Here is a 12,763-nt window from a genome sequence, read left to right on the forward strand (position 1 = left end):
TGTGGACACAATTATCCAGTTTCCCTCCTAGCTCTACGTGAGATGAACTATGAATCAGAATCGTGTGATAAAACATTGCCAGTCACAATTACAGTGATTGCTGTAGGACATAGAGTACCAGTCAAAAGTTTGGACACACCTACTCATTCAGGGGTTTTTCTTTATTTTTTACTATTTTCTACATTGTAGAATAATAGCGAAGACATCAAAACTATGAAATAACTCATATGGAAACATGTAGTATCCAAAAAACGTGTTAAACAAATCCAAATATATTTTAATATTTTAGATTCTTCAAAGTAGCCAACCTTTGCCTTGATGACAGCTTTGCACACTCTTGGCATTCTCTCAACCAGCTTCATGAGGAATGCTTTTCCAACAGTCTTGAAGGAGTTCCCACATATGCTGAGCATTTATTGGCTGCTTTTACTTCACTCTGCAGTCCAACTCATCCCAAACCATCTCAATGGGGTTGAGGTCGCGTGATTGTGGAGGCCAGGTCATCTGATGCAGCACTTCCTCACTTTCCGTGGTCAAATTGCCACTACACAGCCTGGAGGTGTGTTTTGGGTCATTGTCCTGTTGAAAAAGAAATGATAGTCCCACTAAGTGCAAATCAACTGGGATGGTGTATCGCAGCAGAATACTGTGGTAGCCATGCTGGTTAAGTGTGCCTTTAATTCTAAATAAATCACTGACAGTGTCACCAGAAAAGCACCCCCACATCATCATACCTCCTCCATGCTTCACGGTGGGAAACACAGATGCTGAGATCATCTGTTCACCTACTCTGCGTCTCACAAAGACACGGCGGTTGGAACCAGAAATCTAAAATTTGGACTCATCAGACCAAAGGACAGATTTCCACCAGTTTAATATCCATTGCTCGTGTTTCTTGGCCCACGCAAGTCTCTTATTCTTATCGGTGTCCTTTAGTAGTGGTTTCTTTGCAGCAATTCAACTATGAAGGCCTGATTCACGCACTCTCCTCTGAACAGTTGAACAATTGATGTGTCTTTTACTTGAACTCTGAAGCATTTCTTTGGGCTGCAATCTGAGGTGCAGTTAACTCTAATCAACTTATCCTCTGCAGCAGAGGTCATTTCTTCCTTTCCTGTGGTGGCGGTCCTCATGAGAGACAGTTTCATCATAGCGCTTGATGGTTTAATAAGTGACTGCGCTTGAAGAACATTTCAAAGTTCTTGACATTTTCAGGATTAGAAATTAATAAAGGACTGTTGTTTCTCTTTGTTTATGTGAGGTGTTTTTGAATAATATGGATCAAATAGGGCTATCTTCTATATACCACCCCTACCTTGTCAAAACACATCTGATTGGCTCAAACACATTAAGAAGGAAAGATAATCCACAAATGAACTTTTAACAAGGCACACCTATTAATTGAAATGCATTCATGGCGACTTCCTCATGAAGCTGGTTGAGAGAATGCCGAATGTGTGCAAAGCTGTGTTCAAGGCAAAGGGTGGCTGTTTTGAAGAATTTCAAATATTACATATATCTGGATTTGATGAACACTTTTTTGGTTAATACATATGTGTTATTTCATAGTTTTGATGTCTTCACTATTATTCTACAATGTAGAAAATAGTAAAAGTAAAGAAAAACCTTGTAATGAGTAGGTGTGTCCAAACTTTTGACTGGTACTTGTACATTTTCTGATTGGAAAAAACATGACACTTTGCTCGCTGTGAAAGCAATATTATGAGAAATTCACAATTTTATGTCAACTCAACTAACTTGACTGTGGCTGTGGTCATGGGGTTTAAACAGTGATGTGTGAAGGGTAGATTGTGACAGAAGGTTGTGACGTAATGCAGGACATCAGCAGTTATGCGTGTTTATTACCCGTGAATATGATAGCGAACACAATGACACCCCTGTCTCTTAGCCCAGCAATGCTGCTGGGCCACAAAACTATAGAGAGTTTCCTGGTTCCTGAACTTCTTGAACACTGGACAGAACGGGTTGAACAACGAAACACTTCCGTCTGTTCGTCCGGCCCTTTTGTCAGTCGTTCTCCACCCTAATGGATACTGCAGACACACAGAAACTCAACAAGAGAGTGATAGAAATTATTCAAAAACACCACCGGGCACAAACTGGTTGAATTAATGTCGTTTCTAGATATTGAAGTGATTGATGCCAAGTGGGAAGACTGAATGATGCCAGTACTCCTCCTTAATGTGTCTGTTTGTGTCACGTTCTGACCATAGTTCTTTTGTGTTTTCCTCGTTTTAGTGTTGGTCAGGACCTGAGCTGGGTGGGCATTCTATGTTGTGTGTCTAGTTTGTCCGTTTCTATGCATGGCCTGATATGGTTCTCAATCAGAGGCAGGTGTTAGTCATTGTCTCTGATTGGGAACCATATTTAGGTAGCTTGTTTTGTGTTGGGGTTTGTGGGTGGTTGTTTCCTGTCTTCGTGTTCTCTGCACCAGATAAGACTGTTTCGGGTTTTTGCCATGTTTGTTATTTTGTATTTGTGTAGTGTTCACGTTATCGTCTTTTATTAAACATGTTGAACACGAACTACGCTGCATTTTGGTCCTCCTCTCCTTCAACGGAAGAAAACCGTTACAGTTTGACATTGACCAACCCTCTAAGATAGATCTATGACCGTCACATATGACAAACAAAAACCTCATGTGACTTACAGTAGCATAATGGAAATAAGCCTTGTGTTTTTATCCGCGATAAATCAAATCAAATCAAATCAAATTTGTTTGTCACATACACATGGTTAGCAGATGTTAATGCGAGTGTAGCAAAATGCTTGTGTTTCTAGTTCGGACAATGCAGTAATAACCAACAAGTAATCTAACTAACAATTCCTAAACTACTGTCTTATACACAGTGTAAGGGGATAAAGAATATGTACATAAGGATATATGAATGAGTGATGGTACAGAGCAGCATAGGCAAGATACAGTAGATGGTATCGAGTACAGTATATACATATGAGATGAGTATGTAAACAAAGTGGCATAGTTAAAGTGGCTAGTGATACATGTATTACATAAGGATGCAGTCGATGATATAGAGTACAGTATATACGTATGCATATGAGATGAATAATGTAGGGTAAGTAACATTATATAAGGTAGCATTGTTTAAAGTGGCTAGTGATATATTTACATAATTTCCCATCAATTCCCATTATTAAAGTGGCTGGAGTTGAGTCAGTGTCGGTGTGTTGTCAGCAGCCACTCAATGTTAGTGGTGGCTGTTTAACAGTCTGATGGCCTTGAGATAGAAGCTGTTTTTCAGTCTCTCAGTCCCAGCTTTGATGCACCTGTACTGACCTCGCCTTCTGGATGATAGCGGGGTGAACAGGCAGTGGCTCGGGTGGTTGATGTCCTTGATGATCTTTATGGCCTTCCTGTAACATCGGGTGGTGTAGGTGTCCTGGAGGGCAGGTAGTTTGCCCCCGGTGATGCGTTGTGCAGACCTCACTACCCTCTGGAGAGCCTTACGGTTGAGGGCGGAGCAGTTACCGTGCCAGGCGGTGATACAGCCCGCCAGGATGCTCTCGATTGTGCATCTGTAGAAGTTTGTGAGTGCTTTTGGTGACAAGCCGAATTTCTTCAGCCTCCTGAGGTTGAAGAGGCGCTGCTGCGCCTTCTTCACGATGCTGTCTGTGTGAGTGGACCAATTCAGTTTGTCTGTGATGTGTATGCCGAGGAACTTAAAACTTGCTACTCTCTCCACTACTGTTCCATCGATGTGGATAGGGGGGTGTTCCCTCTGCTGTTTCCTGAAGTCCACAATCATCTCCTTAGTTTTGTTGACGTTGAGTGTGAGGTTATTTTCCTGACACCACACTCCGAGGGCCCTCACCTCCTCCCTGTAGGCCGTCTCGTCGTTGTTGGTAATCAAGCCTACCACTGTTGTGTCGTCCGCAACCTTGATGATTGAGTTGGAGGCGTGCGTGGCCACGCAGTCGTGGGTGAACAGGGAGTACAGGAGAGGGCTCAGAACGCACCCTTGTGGGGCCCCAGTGTTGAGGATCAGCGGGGAGGAGATGTTGTTACCTACCCTCACCACCTGGGGGCGGCCCGTCAGGAAGTCCAGTACCCAGTTGCACAGGGCGGGGTCGAGACCCAGGGTCTCGAGCTTGATGACGAGCTTGGAGGGTACTATGGTGTTGAATGCCGAGCGGTAGTCGATGAACAACATTCTCACATAGGTATTCCTCTTGTCCAGATGGGTTAGGGCAGTGTGCAGTGTGGTTGAGATTGCATCGTCTGTGGACCTATTTGAGCGGTAAGCAAATTGGAGTGGGTCTAGGGTGACAGGTAGGGTGGAGGTGATATGGTCCTTGACTAGTCTCTCAAAGCACTTCATGATGACGGAAGTGAGTGCTACGGGGCGGTAGTCGTTTAGCTCAGTTACCTTAGCTTTCTTGGGAACAGGAACAATAGTGGCCCTCTTGAAGCATCTGAGATTGATTGAATATGTCCGTAAACACACCAGCCAGCTGGTCTGCGCATGCTCTGAGGGCGCGGCTGGGGATGCCGTCTGGGCCTGCAGCCTTGCGAGGGTTAACACGTTTAAATGTTTTACTCACCTCGGCTGCAGTGAAGGAGAGACCGCATTTTTCTGTTGCAGGCAGTGTCAGTGGCACTGTATTGACCTCAAAGCGGGCAAAAAAGTTATTTAGTCTGCCTGGGAGCAAGACATCCTGGTCCGTGACTGGGCTGGATTTCTTCCTGTAGTCCGTGATTGACTGTAGACCCTGCCACATGCCTCTTGTGTCTGAGCCCTTGAATTGGGATTCTACTTTGTCTCCGTACTGACGCTTAGCTTGTTTGATAGCCTTACGGAGGGAATAGCTGCATTGTTTGTATTCAGTCATGTTACCAGACACCTTGCCCTGATTGAAAGCAGTGGTTTGCGCTTTCAGTTTCACGCGAATGCTGCCATCAATCCAAGGTTTCTGGTTAGGGAATGTTTTAATCGTTGCTATGGGAACGACATCTTCAACGCACGTTCTAATGAACTCGCACACCGAATCAGCGTATTCGTCAATGTTGTTATTTGACGCAATACGAAACATGTCCCAGTCCACGTGATGGAAGCAGTCTTGGAGTGTGGAGTCAGCTTGGTCGGACCAGCGTTGGACAGACCTCAGCGTGGGAGCTTCTTTTTTTAGCTTTTGTCTGTAGGCAGGTATCAGCAAAATGGAGTCGTGGTCAGCTTTTCCGAAAGGGGGGCGTGGCAGGGCCTTATATGCGTTGCGGAAGTTAGAGTAACAGTGATCCAAGGTTTTTCCGCCCCTGGTTGCGCAATCGATATGCTGATAAAATTTAGGGAGTCTTGTTTTCAGATTAGCCTTGTTAAAATCCCCAACAACGATGAATGCAGCCTCAGGATAAATGGTTTCCAGTTTGCAAAGAGTTAAATAAAGTTCGTTCAGAGCCATCGATGTGTCTGCTTGGGGGGGGATATATACGGCTGTGATTATAATCGAAGAGAATTCTCTTGGTAGATAATGCGGTCTACATTTGATTGTGAGGAATTCTAAATCAGGTGAACAGAAGGATTTGAGTTCATGTATGTTTCTTTCATCGCACCATGCCTCGTTAGCCATAAGGCATACACCCCCACCCCTCTTCTTACCAGAAAGGTGTTTGTTTCTGTCGGCGCGATGTGTGGAGAAACCCGCTGGCTGCATCGCATCCGAGAGCGTCTCTCCAGTGAGCCATGTTTCCGTGAAGCACAGAACGTTTTGTCTATGTAATGCTGTCTCAGACTACAGCAGCCTACTACAGGTAATCGTCAAAATAAATTCATGAGAGTATCTAGGTCCTCGTAGCCACTTGAACAGGTTATGTTATTGATAACTATTCTGTTAATTGCTTATTGATTATCAAGAAAAGGAACCTGATCAGAAATCAGCTGATCTATGATAATGGGACACAAAGATGTCGAGTCCAGTGAGCGAGAGACTTCTACACTTCTTCAACTCTCCACTAGAGGTCCCAGTCTGACCTCTTTACACAGAACAGACAGAGAGAGAGAGAGAGAAACAAGTGAGAGAGAGAGAGAGGGAAGTGAAAGAGAGAGAAAAATAGGAGGAGAGGAGAGATAGCGAGAAGAGAGAGAGAGAGAGAGCGAGAGAGAGAGAGAGAGAGGGGAGGAGAGGAGAGATAGAGAGGGTAAAATAGAGATGGGGAGAGAGAAGAGTGAGAGAGAGAGAGAGAGAGAGAAGAGAGGAAGATGTGTGTGTTTGGGATAAATGGGCCTACTCTTTCTGACCAGGCCTGGAGTAACGACTGAGTTACCTCTTGTCCTGTGTAGACTGATCCAAAGGTCATAGGTCAAGCATGCAATCTACTGCTGGCTCTCTCTTTTCTCTCTGCCCCTGCCCCTTTCTAGCACACTGTGAGATGTTTCTTTTAGAGTTATAGGAAACATTTGATAAGATTATAATTTTCTGAACTTTTGCATGTTTTTGATACTGAACGTAAAAAATGGCCTAGTCAAAGTCCAGACCTAACCCCAATTGAGATGTTGTGGCAGGATTTGAAACGAGCAGTTCATGCTTGAAAACCCAGAAAAGTCGCTGAGTTAAAGCAGTTCTGCATGGAAGAGAGGGACAAAATTCCTCCACAGCGACGTGAGAGACTGAGAGACTGATCAACAACTACAGGAAGCATTTGGGCTGCAGTCATTAGAGCTAAAGGTGACACTACCAGTATATATATATATATATATATATATATATATATATATATATATAACGGTGTATATATATATATATATTTGTAGTAGTTGTAAACTCAGGTTCCCTTTATATAATATTAGGTTTTGGTTGAATATATCATACGTCAGTTTAAAACAATATGCAACAATATACAAATAAAATAATAATAAAAAAATAGAGAAAATCAAAAAAGGGGGAGGGCAAATAGTTTTTCACGGCCCTGTATGAGGGCCTGATAACATTCTTCCCCGTGATAACACACAGGGTAGAATGTGAAGTGGCTCTCCAAATCAAGTGCCTTGGCTATTGCACCGATCCCTTTACCTTGACAGAACCCTTGTCCTTTGTACTCGTTGTTAAACGGGACGTGCAGACAATGAGCGATATGAGTAACACGCCTGAACAGAGGTACAACTTCACAATCGTATCGGAATAAGTGTGTTTTACAGGGTGAGTCTGTCTCAAGAGTTTCCTATGTTAAAACAACAGAGACCATACCCTGCAATGTAGTGGACTGTCTGCCTCTGACAGTCTGTCTGAATCAGTTCCTACAAAAAAACTTTTCTGAATTTTGACAAGAATTTTCAACATTTGTGACCTCTAGGAATTTAAAAACTGTTGTTAAACTAAAATGAATGTCCTCTCCCTCTCACATGTTATATTCAATCATTACCTTGACCTACTGTATGTATGTGTCATTAAAACATTCACACAGTCATAAATTACAGAAACGGACTGTTTTACAGGCAGGTCCAGATCTCAAATCAGTCAGTTCAGACGTACAGTACACAGAACAGGTTAAACGTCCATGTGAAATGAGTTACTCCAATCAATCCTATGGACGTGGTCATTTTCACCTATCTAACTACTTTGTGAGATAAAGAGAGAACAACAATCTGACATGAGGAGAACCACACTGGTGATTCAGACACTTTTCCAACAGTCTTCTATCTGCAGGTTATATCTGGTGATTCAGACACTTTTCCAACAGTCTTCTATCTGCAGGTTGGCTGGTAAACCCTGGTTTGTTGTCCTCAGACCAGGGAACAAATCACAGTGCTAAGTGTGCCCAGTCGGACAGTCAACCTCTGAGAACAGCTCACCTCTGCTGTTTAAATCACTTGTGGGAGGGATACTACTCCAGGACTCTTCTGTCCTCTCCCCACCTCTGAGTCGTAGCTATGGTTATAGCAGTGGACATGCACACACACATAACACACACACATACACACATGCACGCACAACCCATCCAGAGCCTCCCGGGCATAGATAAGACTTCCGAGAAGAAGGCAGATTTACAAGACGCCCCAGAGGTCCTTTCAAATACTGCTGAGGAAATGTTTACGCAACATCATCTATGTCAGGGACAAGTGGATGGAAAAACATGCCTCTCAGTGCAGAACTGAACACCCTGGAGATTCATTGATAACTATGAATCTATCACCAAGTTCTATTTCACTACAAGGACTTTCATGGGCTTGTTAAAATCAGTCCTGGTCAGCCAGGACTGTCAGCTGCACTTTGAAAATATTACATACATCTCCACGAGGCTTACACTGACACGGTTAGTCACTCTAATACACTGAGGCTGTTAGTCACTCAAATACACTGACACGGATAGTAATTCTAATACACTGAGGCTGTTAGTCGCTCTAATACAATGCCGCTATTAGTCACTCAAATACACTGACACGGATAGTAATTCTAATACACTGAGGCTGTTAGTCACTCTAATACACTGAGGCTGTTAGTCACTCTAACACACTGACACGATTAGTCATTCTAATACACTGACACGATTAGTCATTCTAATACACTGAGCCTGTTAGTCACTCTAATACACTGACACTGTTAGTCACTCTAATACACTGACACTGTTAGTCACTCTAATACACTGAGGCTGTTAGTCACTCTAATACACTGACACTGTTAGTCACTCTAATACACTGACACTGTTAGTCACTCTAATACACTGAGGCTGTTAGTCACTCTAATACACTGAGCCTGTTATTCACTCGAATACACTGAGCCTGTTAGTCACTCTAATACACTCACCGTTAGTAATTCTAATACACTGTGTCTGTTGGTCAGTATAATACACTGAGCCTGTTAGTCACTCAAATACACTGAGGCTGTTAGTCACTCTAATACATTGAAACGGTTAGTCACTCCAATACAATGACACTGTTAGTCACTCTAATACACTGAGGCTGTTAATCACTCTAATACACTGACACAGTTCGTCACTCTAATACACTGAGGCTGTTAGTCACTCTAATACACTGACACTATTAGTCACTCTAATACACTGAGGCTTTTAGTCACTCTAATACACTGACACGGTTAGTCCCTCTAATACACTGACACTGCTAGTCACTCAAATACACTGATGCTGTTAGTCACTCTAATACACTGACGCTGTTTGTCACTCCAATACACTGACACGGTTAGTCATTCTAATACACTGAGGCTGTTAGTCACTCTAATACACTGAGGCTGTTAGTCACTCTAATACACTGACACGATTAGTCATTCTAATACACTGACACAATTAGTCATTCTAATACACTGAGCCTGTTAGTCACTCTAATACACTGACACTGTTAGTCACTCTAATACACTGAGGATGTTAGTCACTCTAATACACTGACACCGTTAGTCATTCTAATACACTGTGGCTGTTAGTCACTATAATACACTGAGCCTGTTAGTCACTCGAATACACTGAGCCTGTTAGTCACTCTGATACACTCTAATACACTGAGGCTGTTAGTCACTCAAATACACTGACACGGTTAGTCACTCTAATACACTGAGGCTGTTAGTCACTCAAATACACTGACACGGTTAGTCACTCTAATACACTGAGGCTGTTAGTCACTCAAATACACTGACACAGTTAGTCAATCTAATACACTGACACGGTTAGTCACTCTAATACACTGAGGCTGTTAGTCACTCTAATACACTGAGGATGTTAGTCACTCTAATACACTGAGACTGTTAGTCACTCTAATACAATGCCGCTATTAGTCACTCTAATACACTGACACGGATAGTAATTCTAATACACTGAGGCTGTTAGTCACTCTAATACACTGAGGCTGTTAGTCACTCTAACACACTGGCACCGTTAGTCATTCTAATACACTGTGGCTGTTAGTCACTATAATACACTGAGCCTGTTATTCATTCGAATACGCTGAGCCTGTTAGTCACTCTAATACACTCACAAGGTTAGTAATTCTAATACACTGTGGCTGTTAGTCACTCTAATACACTGAGCCTGTTAGTCACTCAAATACACTGAGGCTGTTAGTCACTCTAATACATTGAAACGGTTAGTCACTCCAATACAATGACACTGTTAGTCACTCTAATACACAGAGGCTGTTAGTCACTCTAATACACTGACACGGTTAGTCATTCTAATACACTGACACAGTTCGTCACTCTAATACACTGAGGCTGTTAGTCACTCTAATACACTGACACTATTAGTCACTCTAATACACTGAGGCTTTTAGTCACTCTAATACACTGACACCGTTAGTCCCTCTAATACACTGACACTGCTAGTCACTCAAATACACTGATGCTGTTAGTCACTCTAATACACTGACGCTGTTAGTCACTCCAATACACTGACACGGTTAGTCATTCTAATACACTGAGGCTGTTAGTCACTCTAATACACTGAGGCTGTTAGTCATTCTAATACACTGACACGATTAGTCATTCTAATACACTGACACGATTAGTCATTCTAATACACTGAGCCTGTTAGTCACTCTAATACACTGAGGCTGTTAGTCACTCTAATACACTGAGCCTGTTATTCATTCAAATACACTGAGCCTGTTAGTCACTCTAATACACTCACAAGGTTAGTAATTCTAATACACTGTGGCTGTTAGTCACTCTAATACACTGAGCCTGTTAGTCACTCAAATACACTGAGGCTGTTAGTCACTCTAATACATTGAAACGGTTAGTCACTCCAATACAATGACACTGTTAGTCACTCTAATACACTGAGGCTGTTAATCACTCTAATACACGGAGGCTGTTAGTCACTCTAATACACTGACACGGTTAGTCATTCTAATACACTGACACAGTTCGTCACTCTAATACACTGAGGCTGTTAGTCACTCTAATACACTGACACTATTAGTCACTCTAATACACTGAGGCTTTTAGTCACTCTAATACACTGACACCGTTAGTCCCTCTAATACACTGACACTGCTAGTCACTCAAATACACTGATGCTGTTAGTCACTCTAATACACTGACGCTGTTAGTCACTCCAATACACTGACACGGTTAGTCATTCTAATACACTGAGGCTGTTAGTCACTCTAATACACTGAGGCTGTTAGTCACTCGAATACACTGAGCCTGTTAGTCACTCTGATACACTCACAAGGTTAGTAATTCTAATACACTGTGGCTGTTAGTCACTATAATACACTGAGCCTGTTAGTCACTCTAATACACTGAGCCTGTTAGTCACTCAAATACACTGAGGCTGTTAGTCACTCTAATACACTGAAACGGTTAGTCAATCCAATACAATGACACTGTTAGTCACTCTAATACACTGAGGCTGTTAATCACTCTAATACACGGAGGCTGTTAGTCACTCTAATACACTGACACGGTTAGTCATTCTAATACACTGACACAGTTCGTCACTCTAATACACTAAGGCTGTTAGTCACCCTAATACACTGACACTATTAGTCACTCTAATACACTGAGGCTTATAGTCACTCTAATACACTGACACGGTTAGTCCCTCTAATACACTGACACCGTTAGTCACTCCAATACACTGATGCTGTTAGTCACTCTAATACACTGACGCTGTTAGTCACTCCAATACACTGACACGGTTAGTCATTCTAATACACTGAGGCTGTTAGTCACTCCAATACACTGACACGGTTAGTCATTCTAATACACTGACACTATTAGTCACTCTAATACACTGAGGCTTATAGTCACTCTAATACACTGACACGGTTAGTCCCTCTAATACACTGACACCGTTAGTCACTCTAATACACTGATGCTGTTAGTCACTCTAATACACTGACGCTGTTAGTCACTCCAATACACTGACACGGTTAGTCATTCTAATACACCGAGGCTGTTAGTCACTCTAATACACTGAGGCTGTTAGTCACTCTAATACACTGACACGGTTAGTCATTCTAATACACTGAGGCTGTTAGTCACTCTATAACACTGAAGCTGTTAGTCACTCTAATACACTGAGGCTGTTAGTCACTCTAATACACTGAGACTGTTAGTCACTCTAATACACTGAGGCAGTTAGTCATTCTAATACACTGACATGGTTAGTCACTCTGATACACTGACACTGTTAGTCACTCTAAGATGACACTGTTAGTCACTCTAAGATGTTAAATGTGATCAGCCAATATTGAAAAAATTGGTATGGATACCATACACCTGGTTTCCCCCCAGACTGTTGGTCTCCTGTCACCCAGTGGGTAATACACCGAGGCTGTTAGTCACTCTAATACACTGAGGCTGTTAGTCGCTCTAATACACTGAGGCTGTTAGTCACTCTAATACACTGAGACTGTTAGTCACTCTAATACACTGAGGCTGTTAGTCACTCTAATACACTGAGGCTGTTAGTCACTCTAATACACTGAGGTTGTTAGTCACTCTAATACACTGAGGCTGTTAGTCACTCTAATACACTGAAGTGGTAAATATATATGCATGCGATGTAAAGACGCCTTCGGTGTTAGTCGCTTTGGATGAAAGCACCTCTTAAAGGGTATGTGTACATCAACCACCTCTGAGTGCGTTGGTCTACTGATAAGGTGGGTGGACGCAGACATATGACGAAGTAAAAATCACAAAGGAGAGAGAGAGAAGGCGGTGCTCTGATACTGTACTCTGTCTGTCTGTCGGCCAGACCTGTACCCATGTTTGCCAGTAGTCCCTGAAACCACTGCCGGTTATCTGTACTTCTACATTTCACCTCTTCACTCTC

Source organism: Oncorhynchus masou, chromosome 33, assembly GCF_036934945.1.
Source record: "Oncorhynchus masou masou isolate Uvic2021 chromosome 33, UVic_Omas_1.1, whole genome shotgun sequence".
NCBI lineage: Eukaryota > Metazoa > Chordata > Actinopteri > Salmoniformes > Salmonidae > Oncorhynchus > Oncorhynchus masou.